The sequence below is a fragment of the Delphinus delphis genome, chromosome 2 (genome assembly GCF_949987515.2).
Source record: "Delphinus delphis chromosome 2, mDelDel1.2, whole genome shotgun sequence".
In the NCBI taxonomy this organism is placed as follows: Eukaryota; Metazoa; Chordata; class Mammalia; order Artiodactyla; family Delphinidae; genus Delphinus; species Delphinus delphis.
This window is the reverse complement of record NC_082684.1, coordinates 86,754,427-86,767,066: the sequence shown is the minus strand read 5'-3', so window position 1 is coordinate 86,767,066 and position 12,640 is coordinate 86,754,427. Positions and strand designations below refer to the sequence as shown.

Sequence of the window (12,640 nt, the reverse complement as noted above, 5' to 3'; positions counted from 1 at the left end):
CCTGCACATGATTTTTTTGTTTTCCCAACTTTCTGAAGTTGCTCCCCCCACACACACACTCCCTCCACACCAGGTGGCTTAGTCCCATTAACAGTATTCCTGACAGGAGAGCTCAGGTGTCTCTTCACGTATCTCCAAAGCCTCGGCTGGGAAGGGAGGGCTATTATTTTTATCCAGAGCTCCCAACGTACCTGAACAGAGAAAATATGAAGAAGTTTGGCCTCTACTGAATCCCCCCAGGTTTCCCCCACCGCACCCCGCCGCGTGGCATGCAGGATCTTTGTTCCGTAATCAGGGATCCGGATCGAACCCGTGCCTCCTGCAGTGGAAGCGCACAGTCCTAACCACTAGACCACCAGGGAAGTCCCAGAAGTAGTCTTTTCTTAAAACACAAAATATATTTTTCCCATAATCTAGGACAATTCATCTTATTACCCAAGAATTTGGAACCTGGCCATGATTCTCCTTTAGGTACGTTCAAATCTTGACAGTCTAGTGAAGCCCTGAATGTGGAGCCAGGGGACAGCCCTCATTCAACACGACCTGCCCACGGTGATCAGGAGATTGAGCCACAAGAGGGACACTAGGCAGTATTAACTAATTTGCTCTGCCTCCTAGGGAAGCGCTTCCTGGCAAAAGCTCCAGCCCTTCAGTGACGTTATGGGGGCGGGGCGGGGCGTTCCGAGTGGAACCCGCCCCTCTGCCGCTGGCCGCGCCCCTTAAAGCCCCGCCCAGTCGGTGGTGGGAGGCTGCGGTTTCCATGGGGACGATAAACAGCGCCAAGTTTTTTTCCATTGTCACTTCAGTTACCCGTGTCATACCCATGATATGATGATATCCCCTGAGCATTGGAAACCAGAGTGTGAGGAGCCAGTGCTGGTGAGCCGGAGTTCGAGCAATGGGGTCTGAAGTCGGTGCCTGGGGTGGGAGTGGTCCTGGGTGGCCTGCCCAAAGAGAGGTGGAGTTCCAAATTAAAGGACCTCAAGCCAAATTCCCCAGGCGCCAAGGACTGTTGGGGGTTAAACACTAATACTTAGGGAAGGAGTTGGGAGTTGAGTAGGGCAGAAGGGACAGAGCCAGGACTAGGGGAAGACCAAGGACGTGGGGGGACGCAGTACAGGCCAAACTTCTTCATATTTTCTCTATTTAGGTACGTTGGGAGCTCTGGATAAAAATAATAGCCCTTCCTGGGCTTCCCTGGTGGCGCAGTGGTTAAGAATCCGCCTGACCATGCAGGAGACACGGGTTCGAGCCCTGGTCTGGGAAGATCCCACATGCGTAGGGCAACGAGGCTCGTGCGCCACAAGTGCTGAGCCTGTGCTCTAGAGCCTGTGAGCCCGCGTGCTGCAACTGCTGAGACCCGTGTGCCTGGAGCCCGTGCTCCACAAAGAGAGAGGCCACCACGGTGAGAAGCCCGCGCACTGCAATGAAGAGTGGCCCCCACTCACCGCAACTACAGAGGGTCCGCGTGCAACAACGAAGACCCAACACAGCCAAAAATAAATAAATAAAATAAATAAATTTAAAAAATAATAATAGCCCTTCCTGCCCAACCGAGGCTTTGGCGGTATGTGAAGAGACACCTGAGCTCTCCTGTCAGGAATACTGTTAATGGGACTAAGCCACCTGGTGTGGAGGGACTGGGAGGAAAACTTCATTTACCCTCTTAAGTTTGGTATTTGGGAGCCTGTGAATTCAACTGAAAAAAGACAGATTGACAGGAGAAAAGGAATACAAGTTTATTAATATTTTTTACATGCATAGGAGTTCACAGAAAAGAGGTAACTCACAGAAGCCATTAGGCTTGGGAATTTATATACCTTTCTTAACGAAGAAAGGGCTTGGGCTTCAAGGGAGATCATTTGTGGGGAAGTAACTAGGAAATATATGGGGGAACTAATAGAAGATAAGGGGCTACTTTTTTTTAGTAAGATTTGTTTATGCAGGCTCATCTTGGTGCTGGCTCTGTCTCTGGTGATAAGGTCTCTCTCCTCGTCCTGGTCCAGGAGAGGGAGGGAGGAAATGTATGTCACCTTCACAAAAGGAAATATATGCCGTGATTTTGGAGAGATAAAGGCAGAGAACCCTTCCTATATCTGTTGATTATGAATTGCCTTTAGCTCAAAATAATCCTTATGCTAAAATGGCATATTTTGGGGTGTTATATCCTGATTCCCTTCATGGCACTATTTTCTAATATAATTTTTATTTTACTCAAAATTATACATGCTCTCAGTTTAAGGAATCAATATTTCAACAGATTTGTGACTAAGAAAGTGGCATTTACTACCAAGAAAATGTTGGGTCCCAAGTGTTCCCCATTCACAATTCCAGAGGAGACTTTCAATTCTGGAGCTCACTCTTTTTTATCAACCTCCATATCTCTCTTGACATGCCAATCATGATAGTTTTGGGCTCTCAGGATTAAGTGATATCCTACTGACTCCCACCTAGGAACAAACCCTCTTTCACAACCACCACAAGGACTACCTTAATTCATACCCAGACCCCTCCTCCCAAAACAGTTGTATCACAATTTTGGTTAAGTCAGTATTCAGGGTTGACCTCAGTGTAACTATGTAATTTCTACTCGGAGCAGAGCTGTATCATTTTCTAGGACAGGGGTAGACACACTTTCTGTAAAGGACCAGATAATATATGTTTCAGGTTTTGTGGGCCATCTGATCTCTGTAGCAAGTACTCAGCTCTGCTGTGGCAACATGAAAGTAGCCAGAGACAAGTGGCAAAGTTCCAATAATACTTTATGGACACTGAAATATTAATTTCAAATAACTTTCACAGGTCACAAAATATTATTATTCTTGATTTTTATGACCACTTAAAAATGTAAAAACCATTCTTAGGTCAGAGTGATACAAGCACTGGGACAACCATAGTTTGCTGACTACTAGTAAAAGCTATTAGCAGATTATTGCCTTAGATCCCTTTATCTCATCAAATTACTGTGAATCTCTATGAACAAAAAAGTATCTTTCATTACATGCAGGTGGTTATATTCAAAGATAAATTATTTTGAACTTCAAAACATAAAGCCCATATCTGAAATGCAATATTTTGGGACCTAATTATTCAAACACTACAAGATCCATTCAGGAAAAACGTACAGTGAAAATAGAAAAACAACAACAACAACACACACACACACACACATAAACTTAACAGTTTACCCTTAATAGTTACTGAAAATTTTGACATAGCCAACTAATACAAATACAATAACAAAAAAAAAAATCCGACAAAACAACCCTGATATATGTTAATAAGATATGGAATGAGAGCATTACATTCAAGACAAATTATCTTTAATTTTAAAGCATCTTTGTACTCTCAAAGAAAGATTTTCATATATGTTGTTTTCTTGGGAAATTGGATGCCTAGGAAAAGCTTGTATAACTTAAGTGACATGGTGTAAGATAAATTATTACAATATCCTTGCCTTTATGATTACTATAGGTTCTGGTTAAAGTAGTTCCTGGGAGTGTTAAACTATGTCACTTAATTTGTTTTAGTTTTGCTGCCTTTTTATTATTGTGACAAAAAGTGTATGTATGTGTGTATTTATGACAAGAACAGGACCTTTCAGTAAATTTACTCAATTCTGTCACCCTTTTATCACTCTGAAAATAAATTAATGTAATATTCCTTTTTTCTTCCTCATCATGTTAAGAGCTTATCTTCTCTGTTTCCACTAATTTTCCTTCATCCCCTTTTTCCTTTCACTCTTGTCTGCTCATTTCCCCTTCTTCTTATTTTGTCTCGTGCCTGGAAGGTCATTAGACTCTTCTATAACCCAACTCCACTTGCCCTTCCACAGAGGTCACAAGTCCTTGCCTTCTTCATGCCTTGTCTCCATTTCTTTCACTCAATTCTCCCTTTCTTCTTTTTTCTTCCCCCAAAGTCACAATTATTGTGTTCTCCTCTTTTTCACTCTCTACCTTCAGTTTTGGCCTTAATGAAACAATAAGGCAGTTTTGGAAATTTTAGGTAAAGATAGCACATCCATTCAATCCCACGCAGCCTTTTTTGGGTCTCCCTGGTTTTTTATCCACATGATTATCCCCACCTAGCCAGGTCTTTTTAGGTCACTATTCTTTCTTTTATTACTTTATTCATAGACTTATTTTCCCACTTCTACTACCCTCCCTTTGTCATTATCTCTTCTCCAGGAGTACCTGTTGGTTTCAGGCTGAAACCACACTTTTCAGGCAATATACTATTGCGGCTAAGAACCTCAGACGTATCTGTGTTGAAGCCAGCTCTGTCACTTTTTAGCTGTGTGACTAGGCAAATCTTGTAACCTCTTTGACCCACTGTTATCTTACCTCTAAAATGAGGACTATAGCAGTCTTTGCTTCACAAAACTGTTTTAAGGAGTAAATGAGATAATACATTTGGGGTTAATGGATTTTCTCATGGGCTCACTGCCTAAGCCCTTTCAATCAGCAGCAGCTCAGCTTTGTCATTCCCCACATCTCTCAAAAGCTTAAGCTCCTCTGTATCTCCATCCTCTGCCATTCTCCTCCTGAGTTCCTGAGCTGCCTTCTGTTCTGAGATCATCAGTCCCCACCTTTAGAGCTTCATGTATAAAGGCCATAAATTATATCCTTGGAACATGTTAATATAGAAATAGCTCACATATAATTCAATTACAGTTTCTCTGGCCCAAGACAATACTACCAAATCCACATACATTGTTAGGTAAGGAAGTTATTGCATTGAAATATGGTTTTTAAAAAGTTAAAAAAAAATAGTAGGGCTTCCCTGGTGGCACAGTGGTTAAGAATCCGCCTACAGTGGCACAGTGGTTAAGAATCCGCAGGGGACACGGGCCTGGTCCGGGAAGATCCCACATGCTGCAGAGCAACTAAGCCTCTGTGCCACAACTACTGAGCCTGCGCACTAGAGCCCGTGAGCCACAACTACTGAGCCCGCGTGAAACAAATACTGAAGCCCATGCACCTAGAGCCCGTGCTCTGCAACAAGAGAAGCCAGCACAATGAGAAGCCCGCGCACCACAACTAAGACTAGCTGCTGCTCGCCACAACTAGAAAAGCCTGCACACAGCAACTAAGACCCAATGCAGCAAAAAATAAATAAATAAAATTTTTTTAAAAAGTAAAAGAAATTTTAAGGTAGGCATCTTGGCAGCCTCTTGGATCAATGGAGCATACCGAGCAAGAGCTAAAGAGGAAACAATACAAAAGAGTTGTACTCCCTCTCTGCTACCTGCTAGTTTTTGAACAGAGAACTTAAACAGATACTTAGTTTTTGAACTAGTTAACTTAATCAATAAATCAAATATTTGTAACAACACCATGTATTTGTATGGCACTTGATAATCGACAAAGTAGTTTCACATATGTTTTCTTGTTTAATTATTGCAACTACCTAATCAGGGAAATTTTTTCATCACAGTTATAGATGAGAAAATTGAGGCTGAGAGACTCTATGAGACTTACCTAATTCTTTGCAGGTAGGAAGTGGTGAAATCAGGATTCAAATCGCTGGCATTCGGAGTTCCATAGTCTCCACGTGTCACACAGCCTCACAAGAGCATAGGCTAAACTGAAGAAGATAAGATTTGTCTTTGGGCTTTTTTAGCTGCCTTTTTCCAGCCCTTTGTTTCTCACCATTCCTATCTGTGTTGGAAACCATGATGTGCAGCCCAAATCCCCCTTCAGGAATGAAGGACTTACTTCCCTAGCTGCTGGCAGTGCTGCTGGCTGCATTGCCTCAGCTGGAAGGGAATAATTGCCTCTGCTGAAGAGGCCTGCCTTGTTCAAGGTGACCCCTCTTGCCATGGCTGCCACATCTAAGGACTGATCAATGTGAGGATATAAAGGCCTAGCCACCCTGGTCCCAATTCTGAAGAGCGAGTCCAGCTTCAGAAATCCCCAGGGAGTTGGCTGAGTCCTTCATTCAGACTGCATTGCAGCTCAGCTTCTCCCTCAGCCTAGTGATGTTTCTTTCCCATTCTTTCCCCTTCCTACAGGTGTTGATCCCAAGAAATCTCCCTAATAAACCTGTATGCTAAACTCTGCTTCAGTCAGTTTCATTTGAAACCCAACCTCTAACACCATGTACAATTCATAGAACTTGGATTTCAGGCATCTGTTAAACTAATCCCTACTACAAGGTAATCTGATAGGAAGTTATCCTCCTCAAATATAACTTGCATTTTAAGAAGGCCTCAGGCTGAAAACTCTAAGATCCCTAGAAAGAAGCCTCTGATTATGAAATAAATATAAGTGCTAGTTTCTAACCTGGATTTCTAAATTATTGTGGGACCAATGAATATTTTGTGAGTTGATTTTTTTAAGATTGTATTTTAAGAACCATTTATAAATTTCAAATACAATAATTTGTATCGTGTAGTATTTTAGTCTTTTCTGAGTTTTTTCCATAAATTTTAAGCGTCCATGATACGGCAGGCAGCCACTCTGTGCTATGTATACAAAGCTGAGACAGACTTCCTGCTCTCAAGAAGCTCACAGCCTAGTAGGGTTAACAGGCATTGAAATAACTCCATCACATGATAAGTACAGGCCCAGAGGCATTTAAAGTGCCATGAAAACACAGAACAATTCCACCTGTTGGAGAATGAGAGAATCAGAAAACTCAGAGGGAGTCATATATAAGCTGATCCCTAAAGAAGCAGTCAAAATCTCTTTATAGAAAGAGTTGTGGTGAAGGAGGTGGGCACTCTAGGCCAAGGGACTAACCTATGTGAAAGCACAGAACTATGAGATGGCATGGTGTGTGGAAAACACAGTGTGGATAGTTTAAGAAGAGGGGTGGCAAGGGAGATAAGACTAGCAAAAATCATTTCAAGCTAGGTTGAGAAGGGCTTTGAATGCCATGCTTAAGGGTTAAGTTTTATCCTAGAGCAGTTGTCTAATACATTTAGGTAAGAGTCACATGATCAGATTTATTCTTAATAATTCTGGCAGGAGGACAGAGGATGACATGAGCAAGAGAGAGGAAATAAGGAGACCAACTAGGAAGGCTGCTCTTCCCTAATCTCGATGAGGAATATCAAGGGTTTGTACCAGGCAGGAGGAATTATGTAGGCCCTACTATCATCCTATATACGAAAATAATCCCAGCGAATGAGATCAGTTAAAATGGAATCACCCAGGGGTTCTTAACTCTGATTGCTTATTAGGATCACGTGGGGGAGGTTTAAAAAAATGAAAATTCAGGTCTCACCCCTTTCTAATTAAATCAGAATCACTAGAATGAGGCCTGGCATTGGAAGTTTTAAAAAGATCCCAGGTGATCCTAATGTGTAACCAGGGTTGAAAGCCTACAGCATAACCCATATATGAGTATTCTAAGGAAAACCGTTCTGAGCATGGCTGTCCCAACTGACTGTGTCATCCTGGGGCATCCAGAAAGTGTCAGTTGTTAATGTGTCAAACAGTAAAATGGCACCTGAAAAATGACCTTGTAGCTTACTTACTCACAAAAGTTACTGTGAACTGATGTTAATTGAAAAAAGTGTGTCTTTGCATAAGAATCAAAGAAATTAATAATCTTATTCTAAACTAGGCCAAACCACACCTTGGTCTAGATAAGAAAAGAGCAATGATAAATCATAAGTTTGTATCTATTTTATCTGGTTCATGCCCTGTAAAATGTCTAATATAAATGTGCTAGGATGTTAAATGTTTGCCAGATACCTGATGAAGACATTTATATTATATAAAATGGTAAAAGAGACTTAAGTTTCTTTTTTTAAAAAATAGGAGGTAGGAGAGTGCAGTGGCTAAAGGCACAAATTTTGAAGCTAGTCAGAACTAGGTTTTGAATACAGGTTTTATTACTTAGTAATTGCACGTTTGAACAAGCAACCTCACTTGTTCAAACTTTAATTTCCTTGTCTGTACAATGGTGATAATGAGAACAACATCATGGGATTGTTTTGAGAGTTATTTTAACATACTTTAACATGCATCTAAAACCTTTCACGCAGTAGTTGACATTTCTATGTATGTGTCTTGGTTCCTGCACTTAAGGAACTAACATATTAGAGCGGTATAGCTACTAGTTCCTCCAAGGGGAGGGAAAGATCCACCACAACTGGCTAGATCAGGAAAGACATTATCAAGGAAGCTTTTTGATCTGGATAGATTGGGTATCCATCTACTATCTATCTAGCTGGGTATTCAGTATTTTTTCTATCTTAAAAAAGAGGTAGATTAAAATATTTTTTACACAAGTAAGAAATATTAATTGTAAGAAAAACTAGAAAATACACAAAGTAGAAAATAAAAGTTTCTGGGACTTCCCTGGTGGTGCGGTGGTTAAGATGTGCTCCCAATGCAGGGGGCCCGGGTTCGATCCCTGGTCAGAGAACTAGATCCCACATGCATGCCGCAACTAAGAGTTCGCATGCCACAACTAAGGAGCCTGCCTGCCGCAACTGAGACCTGGCACAGCCAAATAAATAAATAAATAAATACTGAAAAAAAAATCTTCCTAAGTCAATAAGAATGCCTCTACGACAGTAGTTCTCAAATTGTCGTCTCGAGATCCTTTTATACCTTTTTTTTTTTTTTAAGCTGAGCCACGTAGTGTGCCAGATCTTAGCTCCCCAACAAGGGATTGAACCTATGCCCCCTGCAGTGGAAGCGCAGAGTCTTAACCACTGGACCGCCAGGGAAGTCCAAGGTCCTTTTACACTCTTAAAAATTAGGGAACTTGATTCTTGAGGTGCTAGCCTGCTGTGTTTTCCCCTTTGCCAGGCAAAGATTAAAGCCATTTTTCTTGGGACTTCCCTGGTGGTCCAGTGGTTAAGAATCTGCCTTCCAATGCAGGAGACGTGGGTTTGATCCCTAGTCGGGGAACTAAGATCCCACACGCCATGGGGGGAACTAAGATCCCACATGCCACAGGGGCAACTAAGTCCGTGTGCCACAACTACTGAGCCCACGCTGTCTGGAGCCTGCGTGCTGTAACTACTGAGCCGGTGTTCTGGAGCCTGAGTGCCACAACGAAAAGCCTGTGCGCCACAACAAAAGATCCCACATGCTGCAACTAAGACCCGACGCAGCCAAATAAATAAATAAATAAATTTTTAAAAAGAAAAAAAAAATTAGGGAACTCCAAGTTCTTCTGTTTATGTGGGTTATATCTATTATATTTATTGTATTAGAAACTAAAACGGAGGAAAATTTAAAAATATCAATTTGTCTAAAATAACAATTACCAACCCAATACATGTTAAAATAAATAAAATTGTAAGTGAAAAATAGATTATCCAAAACAAACAAAAAGTGTGGCAATGTTTTACATTTTTGCAAATTCCTTTAACAGAAGACAGCTGGGTTCTCGTGTCTCTTTCTTTTTTTTTTTTTTTTTGCGGTATGTGGGCCTCTCACTGTTGTGGCCTCTCCCATTGCGGAGCACAGGCGCCAGACGCGCAGGCTCAGCGGCCATGGCTCACGGGCCCAGCCGCTCCGCGGCATATGGGATCTTCCCAGACCGGGGCACGAACCCGCGTCCCCTGCATCGGCAGGCGGACTCTCAACCACTGCGCCACCAGGGAAGCCCTCGTGTCTCTTTCTTCATTCCATCTACTGTGATATGTTGTTTTGGTTCAAGTATATGAAGAAACTCTGGCCTCACACAGATACCTAGCTGGAAAAGGGAGTATTTTAAGTGTTTTCAGATAACTGTGGATATTATTCTTTGAATTTACATCAGAACTGGGCCAATAGTAAAATCTTAAAGATCAATTCAATACGGAATCTGAAATTTTTGTACTCCATAACATTAAATTCTACTGGTCTATTTAGCAATGTGAACAGATCTTTTACCCATGCTGGATTTCATAACATCCTGCATTTGTCATTTGGAAAATATTGGTTCATTGACTTATACAGATCTTCCAAATGACAATACTTTTCATTACACAATACCCCCCAAAACCACGTTTTAATATCCTACCAAATTCACTGGGACTTTGTCAAACTCACAGTGGCAGATACAAGTTCTCCACAAAACATTCACTTGAAAGCTTGAATTTTATTGTAGACAAAAACTGTTGTTTTCCTTGATGAGAATGGCTTATTTGTTCATATTTGAGAAAATGCCTGCCTTCTCATTCTATCTTTTACTTGCTCCAGAATCTCATAACCCTAGAATATCTGTCAGTTGTTTTAAGTAAATATGGTGTTCCATGAAAATGGTGGCTGGTTCAGCTAGCAACTCCATCACAGAAATGTTTCTCTTCAAGTCAACAATCATACTTTGGATACAGCAGAAAAGTTTTATGTGTGCTTCCCATTTCATCATACAGAATATTTAAAAGACTCACAGGTTGAGATTTAATAAAATTAATAATTTTTACTGTTTCATCAAGAACATTGTTAAGAGAAACAGCCCCCCCCGCCCCGCCCCGGCCCCCTGACTTTTTCAAGTGCAAGGGAATGGTGGTGAAGAAATTACCAGTGACTTTGGTGCCTAGTTGTTTTTGGTGCCACTGCCTTTATTTTGTGCTGCAGCCAGCAGTTTCATCCACCATTGCCTCTGCAGCAGTAATTACAAATACCAACATGGTTGTTTAAAAAGACACGTAACTTCTTTGCCATTACCATAAAAAGTTTTTACCTCACGAACTTTCCGAATCTTGGGAACTCTCATGGGGTCTGTGGGCCACACTTTAAGAACCAATGTTCTAAAATAGTTTTAAAGGCTACAGAGTACTACACTGTATGTGTGACCACAGTTTATTTAGCCAGTGTCCTTTACTGCGGGCATTTGAGTTGTTTCTAATTTTTCTCCATTGCCAGTAATGATGTAGTTAAAACTTCACTTGCACCCTGAATTATTTCTCTAGGATACAGTCTTAAAAATGGAATTGCTAGGCCAAAGTGTATGCATTAAAAAAAAAAAAAAGGATCCGGAAGGTTGCCACATTGCTTTCCTGCAGGTTTACCAATTTACACTTGCATTTTACATAACAATATATGAGTATCCTTCCAGCTTATCAACAACGGTGATTATCTTTAAGAAAACAAACAAAAAAACCTCACCAAATTTACAGGCAATAAATGGAATCCATTTTTCTTTAATTTGCACTTATTTGCTTACTAGTTAGGTTTTTTTCATATATTTATAAAAAATGATGAGTATTTTGTTTTTTAATAAATTTATTTATTTATTTATTTTTGGCTGTGTTGGGTCTTTGTTCCTGAGCGTGGGCTTTCTCTAGTTGTGGTTAGCGGGGGCTACTGTTCGTTGCGATGCGCAGCCTTCTCATTGTGGTGGCTTCTCCTGTTGTGGAGCATGGGCTCTAGGCACGCAGGCTTCAGTAGTTGTGGCTCGCGGGCTCAGTAGTTGTGGCTCACGGGCTTAGTTGCTCCGCGGCATGTGGGATCATCCAAGACCAGGGCTCAAACCCGTGTCAATGCATTGGCAGGAGGATTCTTAACTACTGTGCCACCAGGGAAGTCCCCCAAATTGATGCGTATTTATGTATTTTGTCCATTTTTAAAATCGGAAGAGTCTTCTTTGGGATTTTATCCTTTGGTCTGTCATGAGTGAGTGTTACAGAAATTTCTACCCAGTTTTTGTTTACTTTTTAACTTTGTGTAACTTATTTTTATATGTAAGTTTTTAATTTTGATGAAATTACCTATCAGTCTTTTTATATTATCTGTCTATATTTCTGACATTTAATATTTTCTATATTTTATATTTTCTGCCTTTTCTGTCATGCTTTAAAAAGCCTTCTCCACCCCAATATTATACAAATACATTTACTTATTCCTTTACTTTTTTAAAGCAGTTAACGCCTCAATTCATTATTTTTATATACTATTTGAGGTAAAGACCTAACTTAATCTTTCCCCAAATAGTTAACTACTATTAACTCTTTCCAGAACGTTAGCTTTTTTCCTTTTATTAAAAAATACGTTTTAAAATTACTTCTTTTGTAAACAATTTACAACAATACAGAAGGTAAAGTAGCTCTAGACCACCTCCCTCCTCTCCTGTTCCTCAGAGCTAACTATTAATAGTTTGCTCTGTTCCCTTTCAAGACTGTTACTTTCGCATTTAAAAGGTAGGTAAGTGCCAAACCATAGTTTGTGGCAACTTGATTGCATTTTCCTCCCACTTAATTTATCTTTATCTTTTCACACAGAGCTATTTTGTTCTCTTTAAGAGCTACACGATGTTCCATAATGCAGATGTACCACGTTTATTTCGTCTTTCCTCTGCCGCTGAATGACTAGGTTTCCCATTTCTCGTTACTTCTTCACCACCTCTCCCAAGAGCTGCTGGGGCCCAAGCTTTCTTGCGCGCATGTGCAAGTTCCCACAAGCTACGCTCTTAAAGAGAGCTTATATTTGAGTATTTTTTCATTTTGTTGGCTCTGGGGAACCAATGCAGGTACTTAGGAAGGCAAAACACACCCAACAACCGCCCGACCAGAAAGAGACTCAGAGCAGGTTCTCACTTAGCCCCGACAGTTTTCTTCCTTTCATAATGGACGCTGAACTTGTTTTTCACCTCGTAGATGCAACAGTTCCCAGCACCGAAACCAGCTATACAACCACTCGGCCACCAAGCACTGTGACTAAAAAACAAGTGGAAGAAACAGCCGCACCGG

At 40.9% G+C, this 12,640-nt stretch overlaps 1 long non-coding RNA gene across 1 annotated transcript; it reads right to left on the bottom strand.

Annotated features, from left to right (window-relative positions):
• Nucleotides 1-1,917: 1,917 nt before the first annotated feature.
• LOC132419673 (uncharacterized) lies at nucleotides 1,918-12,578 on the bottom strand. The gene is made up of 3 exons (XR_009518222.1): nucleotides 12,541-12,578; nucleotides 5,481-5,581; nucleotides 1,918-2,033 (listed from the first exon to the last, which is right to left on the bottom strand). It is a non-coding gene; the product is annotated as an uncharacterized lncRNA (long non-coding RNA).
• Between the last annotated feature and the right edge of the window lie 62 nt (nucleotides 12,579-12,640).